Raw genomic sequence first — 9,735 nt, 5'->3', positions numbered from 1 at the left:
AGCTGAGCTTGGGCTCACCTCCATTAGAAGGACGACTTCTTGTGTCCAGGGAGACACAATGACCACATGACCTGAATTCCCCCTCAGGAGTCCTCCTGAAAGGCCTGAGCCAGGCTCCTGGGGCCTGCTGTGTTTACTAGAGCTGAAGGTCAGAGGTTCAGTGTAGGCCTTTGTCATGAACCTATACGTACGTGATCTAATACCGAATGTTATTTATAAAATCACATTGGATGACATCTTAAACTTGTCTAAACATGCTGTGAATGCTGAAACTTTCTCTTTTTGCAAGTTACATAAATGCCAGCTTCTTTTCCTGGCCCTAAAACATTAATGCTCCCCTTTGCCCTGGGAAGGCCCCTCCCTTCTCCTCCTTCCTCAGATGCCTTAAACTAGGTCACATTCCCCTTCCTAGTTGGCTGTTAGTTAATCCCTATAAACTAATCAAGGTATTTGAGCAGGGGCATTTGACAAAGCGTTCTAATACTATTTTATATTTGGAGAAAATTGGTTTTATAATATGGACTGCAGCAAGTGAATGCTGTTCAAAATCTTGACTGGTTGAGATGCGCAGATGATGACAGCTGTGGTTGTCATGGCAGCGAGGGGACATGGACTTCCTGGGATCGTGCCTCGGAATCCGAGGGCCCTGTTGAAGAGCGGCAGGGGACTGTTATGAAGGGTATCAGAAGGCCTTGATGTACAAGGAGAACGTGCTGTATTGTGCTTTAATTATGAAACATAGCAATTAGGTTGGAGGAGAAGCAGCCATTTATGTGGTAGCAATGGGGAAAGAGGATTTTAAATAGGTTTTGCTGGATATTAAGTACGAGCTCTCCTTAGATTAGAGAGGTTAAGTGCGCAATTGGATTTGTTTTAAATTGAAACAAAAACAAAAACCAAAAATGGATCGGGGGAATGAAACGTGAGAGTTTTACGTAAGTCAGAAAAGGGCTGTTGCAGGTGGGGTTCTCTGGGGAGCAGACCCAGAGACCGAGGTGCAGGAAGTCTATGGGTGGACAATTGACTCAGGACAATACCATGCGAGGGAGGGAAGCAGGACGGTGAGGGGGTTGCTGGGCTGTGATGCAGTCTCAGCAGGGGCCTCAGCGGGCCCCACTGGGAGCTTTGAAGTGGGGCGCCCTTCCGAGTCGCCTCCCATTGCTCTGAGGGGACTGGGTCTTGTCTTTACACTTCCCCGTGGACCAAACCCTGGGGAAAGGCATAGCCTTGGGCAAGACAGTCTTCTTCAGCCAAGGGCAGTTCCCACAGAGGTTTGTCAGTTCTAAAGACGTCACAGTGGTTCACAGTCCGTCAAAGAGGGCCGGGTTCCAGACCCGTGCAGAGCCCAGCCCGCCTTACACTGCAGTCAGCTTGAGTAGTAGAGTCGTCCAGAATCCCCAGTACCCATTGCCCTGTCCTCCCTCCACCAGTCTAGTGGTAGACTTATTTTCTTGAAAAGATTTGCATTTTAAAAATGGTGGGTGGGGAGGGGTAGGAAAGCCTTTCTGTCTCCAAAGATCCACCCTCTTCCATCCCCCAGGTCTCTGTGTGGGACACCTGGGGCTGGTCTTTTTCTTCGTGGAGATTACTTACGTTTACAGGACTCAGAAGCATTAAGCAGTGATCACATCGGGTGGCTTTGGGGACCGATGAAGAAGTGCTGGAAACGTGCCAGGAGGACTGAGTTATCACCTCTCCAGGCCCCAAGCTCCTCGGCTGTAAAATGAGACCAAGCAGACTGCGCCCCGAGGTCCAATGCATAGCACTCACATTCTGTGACTTACCTGCTCAGCTGAACAGAGGCGCAGCTCGGCTTGGTGCAGTTTCAGTTTCTGTACTTTGTGCCAAATACTCTTACCAAGGAAATGGGGTCTTGGGCTGGACACAGTGGGGAAGGGCTGGTGGGTCCCTGAGAACTTCTGTGACGCTGCCCTTGGGGGTGGGCTGTAATTTATCTTCCAGGTGACAGCAGTGGCTCTCGTTGTTAATGGCACTTATCATGTGTCAGCTCCTGTTCTTACTGCCTTCCACATATTGACCCATGGAATCCTCACAACGGCACTAGTGCACTGTTTTCCTCGTGTCACAGATGAGGGGCCAGGTGCAGACAGCCTGAGGAGCCCTCCCAGGTCTCCACAGCTGGTTGGTGGCAGAGCTGGGGTTTGAACCCAGGCAGTGGGTTTTCAAACACATATTTTTAACCTCTAGGCAACCTTGCCTATCTTATAAATTTGTTTACTCATCTGTTTAGACTTTGCCTTATTCCAGAAAGTATTTTAGGCAGTTTACAGGGATACGTAAAGCACCACAGAATAAGAAACTGAAAGAAATCCCCTTGGGCTGCAGTTTTCCATGTTGGCCACAAGAGAGCAGTGTGGCATTGGGGAGCGCCCAGGCTGATGCTGAACTGCTGACCGGTTAGCGTGCTGGGACACCAAATCTGTAGAAGTTAGAGACAAAGTGGAGTTAGATTTAGTGTTACTTACAAAAGCAGCTTATTTTAAAGGATATTCCTGAGTTACAAGTGACCATGTCCTTGATAGATCTGAGATTAGTCATGTCATCAGGCTAATTCATCTCTTTCCCCAACAAATGATAAGTATTCTGTAAAATTCAAGGATAAAATCAAGAGATAGTATTGCCTGATTGTTAAAGATTGCAGTGAGATTCTCATAGGTTTTTCAGTTTGAGGACAGCTATTTATTTCACTCCTAGAGAAAGGCACAAGGTTTATTATGAATGATAGGGTCATGGTTTTTGCTTTTCTCCCAGTGAAGATTGCTATATTAAAGTGGTGGATTTTTTGTTAGGTATTCTATAACTTATTCATGGAGATATGTGTTTCCAAAGACACCGTAATTGCTTAAAAGGCCGTCCTCCCCGCTGTGGTAGCCTGGCGTCTCCCTGCAGTTGGGATAAGCCACGTGGAAAGCTAATCCGGAGACGGTGTTAGCGACTTCAGACCCATCTGCGGGGTGTTTAACTGTGGTGTGGCACAGGAGGGTCCCCGAGTGGGACGCACTCTCTGTCCCCCGGGGTTTCAGCCTTTGACTGGGTTTCTACCTGGACCCGCACTAAGGACCCTTGAGTTCAGCCCTCAGGGTCAGATTTTCAGCCCTGTCCTCGACAGCTGGTAGCTGGGGCCTGGGCTGTGTCTGCTCTTGCCAAGCCTTCTTCCCTGGAAACCAGACCGTGTTTTCTGCCCTCCGTGGTCCTGCTGCCTATGGTCAACAGCGACAATCAATCACAGTAGCTACATTTGTTGGAAACTTCACTTTACAAGCATTAATTTGTTAAGTCATGCCCCCTTTCTACAGATGAGGAAACTGAGGAACAGAGAGATTAAGGGCCTTACCCGAGGTCATACTACTAGGGAGCTGCTGAACCAGGATTCAAACTCCGAGTTCTGGAGTCTGAGCTCTTGACTGATAAGCCAGCTCCTCCCAGCGGACACCACCACCACCTCACCTGACCCCAAAAGCAGCATGCGACTCTGGACCCCAAAGTGCCACACTGGCCTAACTTGCACCTTGGCATCTGCTGTTTCCTCCACCTGGGAATTCCTACTCATCCTTCAAGACACAGTTTAAAGAGCATTTTTCTCAGAAGCCTTTTCTGACCCTCCGTCCCCAGCCCTCCAGAAGATACGACCATTTCCAGCTTTGGTTCACGGGGAACTGTGCACTACTCTTTGCTGCTGGATGTATCACAGTTATAATCGCTTCCTGGTCTGTCTCTCCCCAACTCCCCTGGGCTCTTTTGAGCAACTTGAGGGTAGAAACTGGGTCTCATTCATCCCATATCCTCCTACATCCAAACAACAATCAGAGCCAACAAGTAGAACACTTTGATGTGCTAAGGACGGTGCGAAGTATGTAGGTTATCTCATTTAATCACAACCATTCAAGAGAGATTTTGTCTCCATTTTACAGGTGAAGAAAATGGAGCTCCTGGACCTCCAGTAGCTTGTCTCAGGCCAGCTGATACTAAGTGGAAGGGCTGGGACTGGACCAGGGGTGTGTGACTTTAGAGCATGTGCGTTTAACTGTAGACTCTGCGTCCTCTGTTGACAAATGTAATGGAAAATAGACTTGATGGAAACTTATTTGGTTAAAACTACTATTTAGTAACAGACTTATCCCAAAGTATAAAATATAATGCGAGTTAATTGCTCAAGTTTGCCTAGCTAGAAGGTTTTGGAGTTGGGTTTAAGCCATGACTGCTGAGGCCAGGGCCCTTGCTCTCCATCTTTATGGCCCAAGTTTGGAGGGAGAGCTCTCCCAAAGGCCAGGCCTCCTTGGCCAGATTGGTCAGACTGGAACCACTGACTGCCTGAACCATCCACAGATGGCAAGGGCTTCAGCCCTCACAGGACCACCAACCTTGGGAGCCTGATCAGCACCCCTGCCCACACTGTGACCCCAGGGAGCAGGTCTCTGCCCAGCCTGGAGGTACTTCCCCTTCTGCCAGCTCACTGTCCCAGCATGTGTCCTGGAAGAGCCTGCCCAAGAATTGCCTCAGCGTCTTTGGGAAACGACTTCAGCAAGAGTATTTCTCCCTTGAGGATGAATTTGATTTCTGGAAATAGCCAAATAAGTGCCAAATCCAATGAATGAGTGGATGATCTCAAGATTGGTCACAAACGGTGTGCGACTTTCAAGTAATTCAAGTGATTTTCTTGTAAGAATTGTAATCTGGTTCTGGGGGCGTTTCTCAAAGACTGGTTCTAGTTGAGCCATGGCTACATTGGGTGGATTACCCAGGATGCCTTTTGGAAGGACCATACTCATTTTAAATCTAGAATTTCTGGTAGAAGTGTAGGATTTTAAAATCATCAATATATTTGTTGATTGATATTGCCTGGATAGGTGTTCGGATCCAAGATTTTAAAAAGTTAGTTTTAACAGATGATAGAATAAAATTTAGATGAAGATAAAAATATTGTTGGCTATTTAAGTCAAAAGCAGTTTAGTTTTGACAAAAGCTACTAAAGTATTGAATCATAAATACATCTGTTTTCCTATATTTCTTTAAGATATACGTGGGACTTTCATACCTATCTATTATTTGATACTCAAACTGAAGATCATGACCAAATTTAGTCATTAGAAAAGCAGATGGAAGGTAAAATCTCACAGATGTTAATTTCTCTCCCTTTAATGGTGGATGTCTGCTACCAGGAATCCTCATAAATTGTGGCCACTGGTGATAATCAGTTTGAAGTGAGTGAAAACATTATTTTGTTGAATTCTACCAGTCTTGGAGCATTTCGCCTACTATATGCTGTGCTGAGTATTGGTTTCATAGTTTTTAGCGCAAGCTTTATTTTGTAAGAATTCCAGCTTTAGCCTCTTTCAACCCGATTTCAGATCTAGAGTTTTAGGAAAGCGTATTAAAATGGCCTCCCGTGCATTCTATTATAATTGTTCATCTCTTTTCCTCTGTCCACAAGTGAGAGGGAGAAGTTGTGAATGGAAAGAGCGCAGGCTGGGCATCAGAGCCTGGCGAGGAGAGCTGCTCCCTGCAGTGATCCAAATTGACTGCATAATATTAGCCAAGTCTTTTAACATCTTTTGGCTTCAATTTCCTTCTCTATAAAATGAAGACTTTGGAAAACCCCTATGACCAAATATTTAGAGGCTACAAAATGTGCATTTTTAAAGGCTATATCACTCATCCGTTATCTCTTATTGTAGCCGAACAAATGGCTAAGTATCTTGACCTTACTTTGTTAAGTAGACAAGCCCAAGATGACAGTTCCATTCTTTTATTTTATTTGAAGATCTGAAATATTTTCTCTTGCCCAATTAATTCATAGCACATCAGTGATCCCTTAAGGACAATGAGCCATGAAATATTTCTATTTCACAGTTATGCCCGTAGGATCATAATCACATTGGTTTGTTTTTTTTCTGTGGGAAATGAGGGGTGGAATGTGAATTTCTGTATTTTTGTTTTTATTAGTTCATTGATACATACTACCACAATCCACATACTTACCAGTTTGCGTGCAGATGTGAGCTGCATGAAGGTAGGAAGTGTTCTGCTCTGTTCACAGGTGTGTCCCTGGCATTTAGAACAGGTCTGATCCCCAATGCCTGTCACGTTCCAAGTACCATGGTAGGTCCTTGAGAGAGAATGAAACCCTTTAAAGCTCACTCCAACTGCAACTCTTGCTTAGCCTGACTATAATTATTGAAAGTTTGGCTAAAACAGTTTTCTTATTGAAGATACATCTGGTTGGTACAGGACCCAGTAAATCTATCTCCTCATGATACTTGGTTCCCCTTCAAGACACTTAGCTAATATGTTTTGAAGAACAAAAGTCATTCTAGCTTTGACTCTAGAGCATATTTCAGAATCTCCTGCTCTTTGTAGAGATTTGTGGTTTATTTTTTGAAAACACTTAATAGTAGATGCCCTTAGTTCTTATCTCTTTGACCTTGAAGATTGTTAAAGATGCTGAATTTAAATAAAAATATTAAGATGTTTTCTAAAAAATGTAAAGAGAGATTTATCTGTGTAGTCATAAAAATCCAACCAAAAGAGAACAAGCTCATTATACACCTGGAATGAGATGAAGATTCCTACACAAATACCTCCTCTCAAAATAAACAAGCAAACAATAAAATGTATGTAAATTCAGGTTACAATAATAGAAGCAATAACTGCTTGTAAGAATCGTTCCATGAGGATGCTTGGAACAGCACATCCATGGGGGTGGTTGTCCCCATATAGTCTGTCCAGAGAATTGGACCAGGATGGGGAGGGAATCAGGACGCCACATTTTACAAGGAGGAGGTCATACAATCTGATGGATTTAAATTAGCAGGGGAGAGTGATGGAGAGCGTGGTGGTTCTCTTCAGGTGGAGAGGAGCTGATCTCAGTGTTGCTCCAGATGGAAGCACAAGCCCGTGGGTGGATGTTAAAGGGAGCAGGTGGAGGCTCCCAGTCGGGGGGAGCTTTGCACCTCTGCAGTTTGTTCTGCCCAGAGTCGGAGTCAGATGCGCTGTGAGGGCGTGAGCTCCCAGTCAGGGCCTCCCCTCCAGGTGGCAACCCAACGGCTCTGTGGCCTGGTTTTGACATTAAGTTGCGTTTCACTTAGAATATTCACTTTCAATTGATTAGTGAAAGTTTATTTATAGTAATAATAGTATTGATAATGACAGCAGTTTATCATTTAATATCATGAACGCACTTATTTCAGTATAATGAAAAGGAAAGGTAAACTTAGAATATTTTTACCTAGAAAAATCAGTTAAAGAACAAGTATACATATTCTGATTAAGCTGTGTGGAATTTCCAGGGAGCTATCACTGAGTTTTTCATTAAATTCCATCTGCAGCCTGCAACATTGCTGCATTTTGGAAAGTGACTTCAAGAAGGTGACATTACCCTCCTCCTTAGACAAACTTCCGGGGCCGGCCCAGTGGCGCAAGTGGTTAAGTGCGTGCCCTTCGCTGCGGCGGCCCGGGCTTCGCTGGTTCAGATCCCAGGTGCGCACCGACGCACTACTTGGCAAGCCATCCTGTGGCGGCGTCCCATGTAAAGTGGAGGAAGATGGGCACAGATGTTAGCCCAGGGTCAGTCTTCCTCGGCAAAAAGAGGAGAATTGGCGGATGTTAGCACAGGGCTGATCTCCTCACACACACACAAAAAGGATAGACAAACTTCCTTTCACAGGTGCATATGGAAATAAACACAAATTATGAGAAGGCAATATACAATTAGTTTTAAGTCTATTAACAGCTTCTGAATTGCTAATGCTGTAAAATTCTGTAATATCCAAAAATTTTGTCTTTTCGTCAATTATATTACTTGGGGGATTTTCTGAAACAGCATAAGCTTTGCTCACTTTGGATAATATAATGTTACAGAGTCCTTTAAAATTGTAAGGGGCTCTTCATATTCCTTCTCTCATTTAATGCTCAAAATAACCGTGAAGAGTCGGTATTGTTAGCATCCCATCTTAGAGATGGCCAGTCTGAGGCTGGGAGGCCTTGAATAACACAGGATGTCATGACAGGTTCAAGTAGCATCGTGGGGATCCATTGTTGACTGCAAATCCCATGTTCTGTGGGCTGAGGTATGAAGCAAGAGTTGGTGAGAATTCCGGAGGGAAAAGGATTAAAAATACAGTTTAAAAAATATTATCAGCTCTTGGTCATCCACCTACTTAGATGTCAAATGTGACCACACAATGTGCTCTTCGAGGAAACTAGCCTTGGGACTGTCTAGTTATATACTCCATGGAGCAAGTATAATCAAGAAATCCTGCTGTTTTCCCTGTACGGAGCCTTATTTTCTCTTTCAGCATCGGTTATCTATCTGAGATGCAGTCCTAGGGTAAGGTGTTTTCAAGAATGTGAGAAATATCAGTTGTTCTGCTTCTAAGATGCTCTTTTCCCCTCCTGCTCACCAAACGCCCCTTCTCCCCAGCGGCTCAGACTCCCTTCTGACACAAGGGGAGACAGAACCTAAACCCCGAGGATCTGGGAAAGATGGAGGTTTCATTACTAAGCCTTCCTATGAATCTCTTCTGCATGATTTCCAACTGCCTTTTACAGCTGGAATGAAGTTGCTTCTCATTGCTTCTTTATATAGACATCTAAGCATTGATTTTTTTAAAAGTATAGAGATAATAAAATCATATTACCCCAAATTAGAAGACAAAAAATATTTGGGGACCCCCTTGTTAATAGGATTACTTAGCAATTGACCCCAGTTCATGTCAGTGCTTCTTTCCTTTTTCGTACTTGATGGATAATCTGGGGTTGGCTGCCTCCCACCTTTTTGTCTTTCTGAGAAGAATCCATTTACTTTAAAGTGTCATCAGGGAGCAAAGCAGAAATGCCTGACACTTTCCCTGGGGATTTGGAGGGGATGCTCAAGGACTCAGCTTTTGCCCCAAAGGGCTTGTTGAACCATCTTCCCAACAAAGGTAGGTCCCCCATCCCCACCTTCAGGAGAAATGCTCATTCCAAAATGCCATATAATGTGGCATTTTGCTTTTTCGTTGACATCATCATCTAAATAGTTTTCCTTTTCACTACACGGCTTCTACATCCCCAACCTTTAACAATTGTACAATATTTCACTGAAGATGTAGCCTCTCACGTACTCATCCATTCCCCAAATAGTTGGACACTTAGATTGTTTTTTCTGATCTTTTGTTTGTGATTGATCAATAATGAATACTGTATTTTCATGGGTTTATTTATTCACAAATTTTTAATTTTAAATATTAGTTTTTTTAAGGTATGCTTAGTTCACACGCAAGTGTAAGAATGCAAATATGACCCAAAGACCTGCAAGTAAAAAGCTCATTACCCCCACCCCCCAGTTCTGCAGGTCCCCCCTTCAGAGGCAGCTATGGTCATCAAACCTGTGTGTCCTCATGCCGTGGTCCAGGCGTGCTCTATGCGTGGACGTACGTGCTCTGTGCATGGACGTACGTGCTCTTCTTTCTGCTTTACTGCTGCGGGGTAATTCGTTGTGAGGCCACGCACTGTGTGGTTTGTGCAAGTGCCCTGCTCTGGGGCTGTTTCCACGTAGGAAAGGGCGTGGTTGACTTCCCACCAAGTTGTTGCGACTTCCCACCGCTCACTAAGCCATGTGCCTGCCCGGGAGGGGCAGGGGGGCAGAGGAGCCAGCTCTATAGACCAACGCCCTGTGTAGCGATAGCTACTGTAGTTAACTAGGTCTCATTTGATGGAAATTCGGGTTATTTCCTG

The sequence above is a fragment of the Ceratotherium simum genome, chromosome 19 (genome assembly GCF_057802395.1).
Source record: "Ceratotherium simum simum isolate JZ-2026a chromosome 19, ASM5780239v1, whole genome shotgun sequence".
Taxonomy (NCBI): domain Eukaryota; kingdom Metazoa; phylum Chordata; class Mammalia; order Perissodactyla; family Rhinocerotidae; genus Ceratotherium; species Ceratotherium simum.
The sequence above is the reverse complement of the archived record's forward strand: the minus strand, read 5'-3'. Positions refer to the sequence as shown.